Consider the following 14175-nt stretch of genomic DNA (forward strand, 5'->3'; position numbering starts at 1 on the left):
ATTATGGGAGAACATGGCTAAGCACACAAAGCTTGAAAACTCCCACTTAGCCGACCTATTAGAAGTCTGGATTGTTACCTTCATGATTGGCTACTGTTTCCGTAGGTGGCACAAGGCACACCCAGTTTATACAAGACGAGGTTACACAACCATCACCCATAAATGATACCAATCCCTACATCCAAGATTTTGGTATACAACTAGATTGGCAAAAGGAATATCTAATGATCCCTGAATATAGTCATTAGTATATCAATGCTCCCTGCCAACCCAAAGGGTGTATCTGCTCTACATGCCTATCAAGCAGAGGCTCACCCCACTACAACTCCATGATGCAAAGTGAAGACATTCTCATGTCTGCTACAATTTTCTGCAATTCTCGCCATCTACCTTCCCAGATATTACAAGCCAAAGGCAACAAATACTCACATGGATATGAGCTTGGTGCCGAATTCATGATCTAGACATCGTGGTTGTTGCCTACTATCAGATTCCTAAAGTTGATTGTCGTCCTTATATCGACCGAACACGGGAAAGGTATGATGGGTTTGAAGCAAAACAGCTTCGCTTTGACATGAACACAGGCCCTAATGAAAGAGACATGATGCTATATTATCATTGCCTAACGATGTCTTCCTGGCTACATGCACATCACGTTTGAAGACATGGTGGACACCGAGTTTTGGACTTCACAATCAACATTCAAAAGAACCCTGAAAAATCCTCAATCATGCCGTAACTTCTATAGACATGAGTTCAGCGACCAAGTCTTTTGACCTCAGTGTAAAAGGTTATGATGAAAGAACCTGCATCATAGGTAGGGATATGTTAATCCCATTTTGGATTAAAAAAGATGCTCCTCCAATTGAGGACATTAATAAGTGTCATGAAAAGACACTATAGAAGTTGTATTGAGATACTGGCCAGCCAAGGCCTTAGTTAGTAAGTTTTGGGTGCCCAAGTGTGAATAAGGGCCAGTTGTATAAAAGGCAATTCTCATAATGAAATGATATAATCCCCCATTGTGCTATGAGAACTCTTGTGCTTTGTCGAGATCGAGAGAGAGAGAGAGAGAGAGAGAGAGAGAGAGAGAGAGAGAGAGAGAGAGAGCTCTAGTACATGTGCCTCTTTCATGCATGCATGTGTGTGAGTGAGTGAGAGGTTGATTGCCTTGCATTCATGGTGTGAGCGAAATCACGGTGATAGCTTGGAGGTGGAGTTCGGAGGAGTGGAGCTTCCAAAGTGAGCTTGGGGAGCCTGAAGGGACATGAGCTTGAAGCATTGGTAAGTACCCAATGATTGTTGTGTCTATTGCTTCTCCTGTTTGCAGTTGTGTGGAGTTCCTTCTTGGGAGGTATAGTAGCCCATAACACCACACCATTATTTAAATAAGGAACACCTATAAAAGGTCACCTCTTTCGAGTTTGTTGTTTCATTCTAATTTTTAACTTCTCTTTGTATGTTTTTCTTATTATACACTCATGGCTTTTGATATCTCTAACAACTACCAAGAGTTATGTGTTATGTTTTGGCCCATCCGTGAGAAAAAAATAACTAAAGAATGCACCTCTAGAAACAAGAGTGCACAAACATTTGTCGAGTTGCAAGATGATCCTACTTTGACAAATATGAACCTATAGATGAAGTTGGGGGTGAAGACACGACCCATGCTAAGCAAGACACAAGGGAGTAGGTTCAGTTAGATGTGCAAGATATGAGGACATTATGATCATATTGAAGCGAGCATGCCTAGGAATGAGCATTCATGTAGCATGATAGTTTTGTGGTCATGATGGAGTGGGATCATATGTGAAGATCGAAATTGCTTAAGCTTGGAAGTATTGAATATGCTTATGTTTCTTTCTTATAATGGCTCTAAAAACTTGATGGAAGTGGATTGGGATTCCATCTTTCTCGTGTGGGATGACTTGAAGAGCCATTGAAATGTTACGGTCATGAACCACTTAGAAATGTATTTCTTGATGTTGATCTTATCTTCATAAGACCTTTTGAAGATATTTTGGGGATAAAGCTATTTATAATAAGCTCAAAATCATTTTTTTTGGGTTTTACACTTAATGAGTTTTTTTCTCTCTTTATTGGTTAAAGAAGTTTTCTATAGATTTTATATTTTTCTTTAATTTTTATGAAAGATGTACTAATGAACATTTTGAATTTTCAACATATACATGTGAATTTTGTAGGTTGAAAAAAAATATGAATTGTTGGGAAAAAGTAATCTTCCTTAAGAAGGGTCCTTTTTATACAGCCCTTCTTTAAAAAATGGGGGGTACCTTGCAAAAATGAACCCTGCTTCCAATCAAGTTTTCACCCACCCCAAAAAGATGGTGCGTATAGAGATTCGTACATAGGACCCTCATCTAATCCAAGAACCACCTTTACCACTAGGCCATCCACCACTTGTTGATTCAATTATGTATGCATTGTTATAATTGCTTTTCATGCCCACCTTGTGTGAAGATGAAGGCGCACAGCATGTGTGTTCGCCTGTTTTTTTGCTCGGCCATGGTGGGCCAATGGAGAAAGGTATCCGCGAACATGTCTAACGCCCCTCTTTAAGCATGTCCCAATGGGGCATTTAGCCTAGCAAGGAACTGTTCACGCTAAGGGGCTAGTGGGAGGCTGGATGCCAGTTGGCAGCCCTCCACACAGTTCACGCCATAGGGATATAAAACTTTAGCTGTGGCATATGTAACCACCACCAAGCCCTTCACGCCATAGGGATATAAAACTTTAATGGCATATGTAACCACCACCAAAAAAGGGCTTGTTAGATCTACTACCTCCCCAACTCTTCATTTTCTACTTCAAATCTTCTTACGTTATAGCTTTTTGATAGCTTTGATGGGTCACAACCAATGGTTGCCCGTTAATTTTAGCATAAGATTTACTTTTATTTTATCTTAAACAAATCTTACCACTCAATCTAGTGGAAACTTGATCTCCTCCGGTAGCAATGTTTGGAGGACCATTGGTGGGGCTCTTGGTGGATGGTGTGAACTATTGGAGAAGGTTATTTATGTGCTATGGAGTCATGTTTTAGTAGGAGGAGGAGCTCCTTCGAAAGCTTAGCTATTGGGGCAGGTTCTTACTAGGGAGATGCACTTAGCCTTTCTCTTTTGATCCATAATTATGCAACTATTACTTGTTATGATGGAAGCAAACACTAAAATGTTTTTTTTTGAATTAATAATTGCATCCAAATTCTCTTGTATAGTCAATTATTTATATTTTTATTTAATGTGAAATAGAAATGACAACGTACTTATAAAAAAAACTACATTTATTTTACTAAGATTGTTCCTTTACAAAATGTTTGTAAGGTCTCTCCTCCCAAGCCACGTATGTATGTATCTCTTTTAATATAGATTTCAATAAGGAAAGAGAGTGTACTTAGAGAAAAGTGAGACAATAAGGCTAGAAACATTAGGAAAGTGTTAGAATAAAAATATTAGCTCCAAAAATCCTAAAAGAAATAAGAAGATAAAATAGTTCTATTAAGAGATAAGTATCTCCAAAAATAGAAATTCGAATTTAGGTGATAAGAGGCCATATTTAGAGTACTTTACATATTTAGAGTCCATGCATACTAAAAATGTGAAAAAATAATACGTTTCTAAAGATGGCGCATTTGTGGCTATATAGAGACGTTTTTGTCTATTCTACCCGCGTAAGCTTGAAGACTAGATGTCTTTCGGTTCTTTTGACTGGTTATATGACCATATTCTGAGTTTTAATCAGAGAGTTATGGCCAAAATAATTTGCTGATTCTGTCAGGGTCTCTACACAGGGAAAACTGTAAGAAGGCAGCAAGTAGCCTCAAGGTAATCCTAGAGCTTGAGATGTATATATCCCTTCATTCTTATCTAATATCTTAGAAAAGAAGCTTAAATTGCTATGGTCTTTTGGGGGAAGAGACCAAAACTCCATAGCTTTTCTTTTAGAGAAAGAATAGTATGCCGAAGCCCTGTAAGAGAAGGCTATTTTGCCATAGACCTTAGAAAGAGAGAAGCGTCACAGTACGAGTAAGAGGAGATAAAGCTTGGGGATGATTGGATGATCTCAATTGTAAGAGAAGGTATTAGAAGACTCTATTCTCATATGTCCAGTTCTAAAGCTCTCTTGTTAACGAGCAAAGGCAACGATAAACGACAAATTTCTATAAGGTATATACATATTTTGTTTTTCAATTATATATCATTCTTAGGGTTGAGGTATGGCCCCGGCTTCTCTATTAATTATTAATAGTGATCTATTTGATTGATTTACTATTTAAAGTTTGTATTCTTTTAAACAACAGCATATGCCTTAATAAAGAATATCTTATCGTCGCAATCTCGAGTTGAAATACTAAAACCTTTGTGAAAAGGATTGTTTTCTTAAGAAGGTAACATGGATTCTAGTCCTATGGTTTAGTGAGTAAATGAATTGTTATCTTGGTTAAATTAAGGTACAGGTACAACTCTCCCTCCCTTGACGCTGCCCCGTTCTGGTATCCTTCATACCATTAGGAGAATGAGGTTTGCCGATTAAGGCGAGTGATTGTGATGCTGCCGAGTTCTGAGGGCCCAGGCTAGTGCGATGAATTAGCCCACCCTAGTGCACAGACATCCCTCTGAGGGACGGGAGGATCGAGCGATGGAGCCTGAGAGGATGACAGGCTGGCTTGAGTCCTCGCCACCAGCGGCCGAGGATGAGGTGTATGGTCCCGTAGGGTTTTGCCCATGTAGAGGAGGCTGGAAGGCCGAATTCTAGATCATCGACGGTATAAAGAAAAAGTATAAGAGAGCCCGTTTGGCTTGTATGAAATTGATTCATGTATAAACTTTTTTTTAATAAATCTTATCTTGTCATTATCATATTGTGTAAAAAGGTTGTTTTAACAGGGCCTTAATTAAGGAACATGTTTATTTATGTCAAACAGTGTGGTAGGATTAATTAGAAAACAAATTGACGCGTGAGTAGGGTGGAAAGTGGGAGGATGGAATGCCCCGAGACGGCACCATCCTAAAGACGGGTGGATCCGATTAGTCGGGTAGCTTTCCAACATATTAAGTGGAAGCCCTACGTTAGATAAATAGGTTCTCGAGCAATTCTATTCTAGAAGACTAGGCCAGCGGCTGTGCCTTGCATGGATGAGGAAAAAAGAGTGTCTCTAGGAATCAAGACTAGTAGTTACCCAAATTATGATCAATTACCCTATATAGGTGATTTGATTTTTAGAAGACCAGGCTCCCCCTGCGGGATAGAACTAGGTCTATGAATCGTATTCTTGAATCTCTGTATGGTCAAGGTGTCGATGAGTAGGAAATTTTCTCTAAGATAAGACTTAATGGATTATCTTAAGTGTTTTCTCTATTTTTGGAAGGGGGGAACCTTACAAGTGGTATCAGAGCCGATGTTAGTTCCTAGGATTTGTTTTTTCAAAGGTTAACCTATGAAGGGATTAAAACAAGTGATTGTTTATCATATGAGGACGAATCAATAATCTCTACTGGCCATAGAAGTGATTTGAATATCCTCACATGTTGAGACAATCATCCTATGAAATTGTGCTTGTATCTTGGGGGTGCACACACAAGATATTTGTACAATAAATTTGAGAAATTAGATTGGGGAGAAAACCTTTTGTGAGAAAAAAACATAGGGTGATCAAATTAAGAAACTAGTGAGAGATTGAATAGAAGGATAGACCGAAACTTTATTTAGAGAAATTTTTAGGATATATCTCATTAGTTCGCATATTATAAATTATTAAGATTATAACTCCATTAAGGTTTGAATAGTTGACGTGTGAATGTCATCCATTGGATGCTTTACACTAGGACGATCATCCAAGATCTTGAACCCATCTCAGACAAACATGGGTCTAACTTCGGATGTGTAATTCCAAGAGGATCATGCTCTTAGATGTGTCAATCCCAAGGCACCAGATGTGTAATTCTAAAAAAATGAAGATCTCAAATATATTAATCCAGAGTGCCTTTAGATGTGACACTATGATAAGTATTTGATAGTTTTGAACTTTCCATGGATACAATGAAAGAAGCAAGTTCACCCTTGCTCGTCTAAAAATTGTAAGAAATGCCAAATTAGTTGGAAGCACTGTTGTCAATCTAACCACGGGAACCAGAATCAGTTATGAGACGCCATGAAAGTACACCTTCGTGAAAGGTTTTGTCCTCTAAGATTTCGAGAGGATAAAATGAACGAATTTTTAGAGCTTACCCAAGAAGGGAAGACCTTAAAAGAATACCACCAAACTTTTGTTAAACTTCTCCGATTTGCTCTAGAGATGGATGAGGTAACTCTTCTCCATCGATTCGTTTGGAAGTTTAATCTACCTTTGAATAACCTCATCAAGAATGTAAAAGTATCCTCTATTTCAGAAGCCATAATTATAGCCAGAGACTATGATAAAGTTTTTTATAATAGAAAGTGTCGAGAAGGACATGAGTCCTTCCATGTTAATCAAGAAGAGGTCCCCTAATTCAAGAGGAACATCAAGCCCACCCTTGGCTACAAGGAATCACGAGCTAGAGCAAAATTAGGTCAAGAAATAAAGATAGCACGGTTAAAGATAACCGAATTCAACAAGTATTTCTATGAGTAAATAGAAGAAATAAAGATAGCACGGTTAAAGATAACCGAATTCAACAAGTATTTCTACGAGTAAATAGAAGAGGATTGGTGCAAGATTCATGTGAAGTAATGTGCATGATGAATAGAGGTATTCTACAAGACGATACTAAGATTATGAAATTGCTATCATAGGTCAGATTGCATAAAGGATTGATTCCCTTATGTTTTTTCATGATAATTTGTTAAGTACCATACTGCATGGGGGTATAGAATAAGGAATTCGAAGGTTCATATCATATGAGACGTATATGGATGCATGAAATTAGGATAATAAGGCCAATTAACTTTAGAATAATAAAGACCTTTTGTTGGAGACACAACAAAACGAGCCAAGCACATGAAATAAAGGACTCTTTAAAAACAATGTTTAGATAAAAGAAGATTTTTACCTAGTTCCCTCTTCTTTCTTTCTTGTATGCTATTGGATTCATGTATGCTATGCTTTAGGAGGATTTACTTAGATACTACCCCAGCTCGCGAGATGAGGACATCTCGAAGCTTTTAAGTGGGGGAGATTGTAAGGTCTCTCTCCCAAGCCACGTATATATGTATCTCTTTTAATATAGATTTCAATAAGGAAAGAGAGTGTACTTAGAGAAGAGTGAGACTATAAGGCTAGAAACATTAGGAAAGTGTTAGAATAAAAATATTAGCTTCAAAAATCCTAAAAGAAATAAGAAGATAAAAGAGTTCTATTAAGAGATAAGTATCTCCAAAAATAGAAATTCAAATTTAGGTGATAAGAGGCCATATTTAGAGTACTTTTACATATTTAGAGTCCATGCATACTAAAAATGTGAAAAAATAATACGTTTCTAAAGATGGCGCGTTTGTGGCTATATAGAGACGTTTTTGCCTATTTTGCCTACGCAAGCTTGTAGACTAGATGCCTTCCGGTTCTTTTAACTGGTTATATGACCATATTCTGAGTTCTAATCAGAGAGTTATGGCCGAAACAATTTGCTGATTCTGTCAGGGTCTCTACACAGGGAAAACTGTAAGAAGGCAGCAAGTAGCCTCAAGGTAATCCTAGAGCTTGAGATGTATATATCCCTTCATTCTTATCTAATATCTTAGAAAAGAAGCTTAGATTGCTATGGTCTTTCGGGGGAAGAGACCAAAACTCCATAGCTTTTCTTTTAAAGAAAGAATAGCATGCCGAAGCCCTATAAGAGAAGGCTATTTTGCCATAGACCTTAGAAAGAGAGAAGAGTCACAGTACGAGTAAGAGGAGATAAACCTTGGGGATGATTGGATGATCTCAATCGTAAGAGAAGGTATTAGAAGACTCTATTCTCATATGTCAAGTTCTAAAGCTCTTGTTAACGAACAAAGGTAACGATAAACGATAAATTTCTATAAGGTATATACATATTTTGTTTTTCAATTATATATCATTCTTAGGGGTTGAGGTATGGCCCCAGCTTCTCTATTAATTGTTAATAGTGATCTATTTGATTGATTTACTATTTAAAGTTTGTATTCTTTTAAACAATAGCATATGCCTTAATAAAGAATGTCTTATCGCAATCTCGAGCTGAAATACTAAAATCTTTGTGAAAAGGATTGTTTTCTTAAGAAGGTAACATGGATTCTAGTCCTATGGTTTAGTGAGTAAATGGATTATTATCTTGGTTAAATTAAGGTACAGGTACAACTCTCCCTCCCTTGACACTGCTCCGTTCTTGTGCTTATATAGCCGGATGGCGGAGATGTTAGTAAGGCCCGGAGTTGGCCCATGGTATCCCTCATACCATTGGGAGAATGAGGTTTGCCGATTAAGGCGAGTGATTGTGATGCTACCGAGTTCTGAGGGACCAGGCTAGTATGGTGAATTAGCCCACCCTAGTGCACAGACATCCCTCTGAGGGGTGGGAGGATCGAGCGATGGAGCCTGAGAGGGCGACAGACCGGCTTGAGTCCTTGCCAGCAGCGGGCCGACGATGAGGTGTATGGTCCCGTAGGGTTTTGCCCAACATGTAGAGGAAGGCCGAATTCTAGATCATCGGTGGTATAAAGGAAAAGTATAAGAGAGCCCATTTGGCTTATATAAAATTGATTCATGTATAAACTTTTTTTAATAAATCTTATCTTGGCATCATTGTATTGTGTAAAAAGGTTGTTTTAACATGGCCTTAATTAAGGAACATGTTTATTTATGTCAAACAGTGTGGTATATGGGTAATTTGATTTTTAGAAGACCACGCTCCCCCTGCGGGATAGAACTAGGTCTTGCCTTAATCGTATCCTTGAATCTCTGTATGGTCAAGGTGTCGATGAGTAGGAAATTTTCTCTAAGATAAGACTTAGTGGACTATCTTAAGTGTTTTCCCTATTTTTGGAAGGGGGGAACCTTACAATGTTGATCCTACAGTATGTTTGTTCTCTTCAAGAAGTGATATTTCCTACCCCTCATAGGGTGTCCATTGAGTGTGCCCTATAGTCTTATGTATTTATATGTAGCTCTATTCAAGTGTTCATGCCTTGTGTCTCAAAAATTGTGACTTAGAAATTGTCATGGAAGGGATCGAGAGTTGGTATGCTATATGTAATTCTCTTTGACAAGTCCTTTATATGTGATTCACTTTGGCGAGTAATCATGTTTCCTATATATTCCTTTCATTTGGCACACAAGAGATACTATAGTTTATGTATTGCTTCTTATATTCCTACAAGGATGCTTTCACAGAGGCTTCTCCCTACTCTCATAGAGGCCAATTTGAAGTGGCTTCTCTATACTATATTGTTTCTTGAGGCTAGCAATGGTAAATCTTACTATTTTGAAAAAACAAATTTGTTGATTGGCCATCTCTAATTTTTAAAAAAGGATTGATGTTAGCTCTAAAACATTGGTTGTATAGCTCCTTGTTGAACGCCCATATGATTTTCTCTATTGTTGTTATGTATATATATGAACTGGTTTTTATTACTGGTTGGGATGCACCATGTTTGCATAAAGTAGTAATAGATTATAAAGATAAAACAATAGAGAGCCCTCTAGTCACTTTGTGAGTAATTCAATGACATTTGATGTATTGGAGAGTCAATTGGCCTACATACATCCACACCAAGCTTGGAAACACATTTTGCATGCCCATAACAAGGAGTGGTAGCACTTGCTAGTGAGTGGGCCACATGACAAGGGAGGTAGCTCTGACAAAATTTACATAGGTAGAAATGAAACACTATGCTACCATGTTAAATTACATAGTATCATAGTGGAGGGAGGTAGCTCTCATAGAATTTACACAGGCAGAAATGAAACACTCTGATACCATGTTAAATTATATGGTAGAGTTGTGTAATTCTGATGTAAAAGCTATGGTGGATGAAGGGTTTCCATAGCTTTGTGTGCAATAGTAGAGAGAGAGAGAGAGAGAGAGAGAGAGAGAGAGAGAGAGAGAGAGAGAGAGAGAGAGAGAGAGAGAGAGAGAGAGTGATTGGCAAGACTCAATGATCACTTAATTGATTGTTATGGAGATTCACCAACATTAAGCACATGCTTTTTTAAGGCAAGTAGCCTTATCTTTTGACCCAAGGCAATCATACATGCACACATACTAGATGACACATGGCACACTTATCTTATCCAGCTACTATAAGGGGTGTTCACACTCATACACATGAATAAGGTTACACGCTCATATAAGTGGGTACACACACATGATAGATATACACATGAGGCACTGAAATATCGTCGAGAGATGTGGGGAAAGCTTATCTTGGAGAGATCAGATCTAATTGTGAGGATGAAAAATGGTACAATTAGAGAGACCCATGGGAGTATTGCAAGACTTAAAGATGAAAATCTTTACTTTCCATTACTATGTAGTGATGATCTTTTTGCACCAACGAGACTCTTAGGCATATCAATTATGAGGAAAGCTAGACTAGTGCATGATTGGTTGTTCAATCAAATTTATTTGGGAAAAGATTCTCAGACTCTTATGATGTTATCTTAGGCATGCCAATTATGAGGAAAGCTAGACTAGTGCATGATTGGTTGTTCAATCACATTTGTTTGGGAAAGGATTCTTAGATTCTTAAAGTAGACTTGTGGACATGGAAGTTGCACCCGATAGATAGTGGGTTGGTTGGGGGAATGATTCAGACACAATTGCATAAACAATGTTAGTACAAGTATATGAGGTAACCACAAAGAGCAAGAACCAAACTTTGAAGGTGTATGCTCTGCTTGCGAGCCAACAATTTTGTGAGAATTAGATGCATGTAGTTGTTACTATTGACATACCATTGCCCTAAGGAACAAGGTATGTGGAGAGAGAGTTAATAGTGGATGTTACTTTGACCTTTACACTCACGTTGAGAGTAGCAGTGTATGTTACAAATCTCCAAATAAATACATCTAATTAAAGTAGCTCAAATAGTGATAGTTCTTTGTCATCTTTGGAGAAGCCACATAGCTTACACCTTTGAAAATGGTTACGAAGGAATCATTATCATGGTATATGTAATGATGTCTTATGAAGAACACTAACACAGATGCTCAGTGGGTTGAGATACATCCAAGACCAATGTTGAAGTACATGGGGAATTCTCCAAGAATCAGGGAGAAGAGTTGAGTTAGGTGGCTTCTACAAGAAAGCAAGAAGTGATGGATAAGCCAAAGTAAAATTTAAAACCTTAAGTTGGTAGATCTAAAATGAAAAGGAGAAATAAAAACTTACAGAAGCTGGAAGAGAAGCCAAGGGGGTCACGAGACGATGGCTTAGAAGGATGATGAAAATGATGAAGAGTCCAATCTTAGACAAGTTCCAAATCATTTCAAGCCGTATAACTTTGATGAAAGAACTATCATCTATCTTAGATAAGAAGGGACATCGTGTGATAAACCTTTGGAATTCAAGGAGGCAGACATTACCAAACTTGTTGAGGATCCAAAATGAGTGAATAAAGGCAAAGTCACCTGAGAAAGTATAATACACCATTCCCATCATTGAAGGATCACGTCCATGAAGGCAAAGGGCTAAAAAATGAATCCAAGATACTCAACAATTCTAAAGGAGAAAATTATTGACAAACTCATTGTTACAGATTTCATTTATGAGATTAAGCACATGGACTTGCTTTCACCCATTATTATGCCAATAATTATAAAGAATAAAATTATTGACAAACTCATTATTATAGATTTCATTTATGAGATTGAGCATATAGACTAGCTTTCACCCATTATTGTGCAAAAGAAAAATGGGAAGCTTAGACTATGTGTGGATTTGAAGAAGGTATATGTGGATTGAGGACATGGACTAGCTTTCACCCATTATTGTGTGAAAGAAAATGGGAAGCTTTGCCATATATATTGAGCATGTCTTGGAGAGAGTGGCTGGAAAGGAGGTTTGCATACAATCAAGTATCCATTACCCTAGAAGGTCAAAATAAAACTACATTTACAAAAAATTTAGATGTTTTTTTTGGATACAATCCAGTATCTATTGCCCTAGAAGGTCAACATAAAACTACATTTAAAATGATGTGGGATACATAGATTAGACATCTAAGGAAGTCCAAGACAATCATAGGATCTAAAAACATATAAACCAAAGTTCATTAGTGATTCTCATGCACATGAGAATTACTTGCATTCTCATGTGGTGAGAATAAATGTCTCATGAAAAGTGTAAATGATGCAAAATTAATCAGCACACTAATCAAGGATAGGAAGAAGGTCATGCAACACAAACCATTTTGCTGCTCATGGAGCTCTAATGGCTAATTCTCCTTCTGTGAGAATCACACAGTTTTCTCATGCTTGATTAATATTGTGTGTAGATTAATGAAGAAAAAATATAAAAGAGATGTTAAGAAACACTCTATAACATCACCCCTAATCAAATACAATAGTCGTTCATCACCATGAGAATGCAGCCTAGATTTTTAAGCAGTGAAAATAGAACTCACATTCTCAAGTTGTGAGAATTTGATGCAATTCTATTCTAGAAGACTAGGCCAGCGGCGGCTGTGCCTTGCATGGATAAGGAGAAAAGAGTGTCTCTAGGAATCAAGACTAGTAGTTGCGTAAATTATGATCAATTACCCTATATGGGTGATTTGATTTTTAGAAGACCAGGCTCCCCCTGCGGGATAGAAGTAGGTCTATGAATCGTATCCTTGAATCTCTGTACGGTCAAGGTGTCGATGAGTAAGAAATTTTCTCTAAGATAAGACTTAGTGGATTATCTTAAGTGTTTTCTCTATTTTTGGAAGGGGGGAACCTTACAAGTGGTATCAGAGCCGATCTTAGTTCCTAGGATTTGTTTTTCAAAGGTTAACCTATGAAGGGATTAAAACAAGTGATTGTTTATCATATGAGGACGAATCAATCATCTCTACTGGCCATAGAAGTGATTTGAATATCCTCACATGTTGAGACAATCATCCTATGGAATTGTGCTTGTATCTTGGGGGTGCACACACAAGATATTTGTACAATAAATTTGAGAAATTAGATTGGGGAGAAAACCTTTTGTGAGAAAAAAACATAGGGTGATCAAATTAAGAAACTAGTGAGAGATTGAATAGAAGGATAGACCGAAACTTTATTTAGAGAAATTTTTAGGATATATCTCATTAGTTTGCATATTATAAATTATTAAGATTATAACTCCATTAAGGTTTGAATAGTTGACGTGTGAATGTCATCCATTGGATGCTTTACACTAGGACGATCATCCAAGATCTTGAACCCATCTCAGACAAACATGGGTCTAACTTCGGATGTGTAATTCCAAGAGGATCATGCTCTTAGATGTGTCAATCCCAAGGCACCAGATGTGTAATTCTAAAAAAATGAAGATCTCAAATATATTAATCCAGAGTGCCTTTAGATGTGACACTATGATAAGTATTTGATAGTTTTGAACTTTCCATGGATACAATGAAAGAAGCAAGTTCACCCTTGCTCGTCTAAAAATCGTAAGAAATGCCAAATTAGTTGGAAGCACTGTTGTCAATCTAACCACGGGAACCAGAATCAGTTATGGGACGCCATGAAAGTACACCTTCGTGAAAGGTTTTGTCCTCTAGGATTTTGAGAGGATAAAATGAACGAATTTTTAGAGCTAACCCAAGAAGGGAAGACCTTAAAAGAATACCACCAAACTTTTGTTAAACTTCTCCGATTTGCTCTAGAGATGGATGAGGTAACTCTTCTCCATCGATTCATTTGGAAGTTTAATCTACCTTTGAATAACCTCATCAAGAATGTAAAACTATCTTGTATTTCAGAAGCCATAATTATAGCCAAAGACTATGATAAAGTTTTTTTATATAGAAAGTGTCGAGAAGGACATGAGTCCTTCCATGTTAATCAAGAAGGACATGAGTCCTTCCATGTTAATCAAGAAGAGGTCCCCTAATTCAAGAGGAACATCAAGCGCACCCTTGGCTACAAGGAATCATGAGCTAGAGCAAAATTAGGTCAAGAAATAAAGATAGCACGGTTAAAGATAACCGAATTCAACAAGTATTTCTATGAGTAAATAGAAGAAA

This window comes from Cibotium barometz, chromosome 12, assembly GCF_041138505.1.
Source record: "Cibotium barometz isolate CiBa-2024 chromosome 12, ASM4113850v1, whole genome shotgun sequence".
Lineage (NCBI taxonomy): Eukaryota > Viridiplantae > Streptophyta > Polypodiopsida > Cyatheales > Cibotiaceae > Cibotium > Cibotium barometz.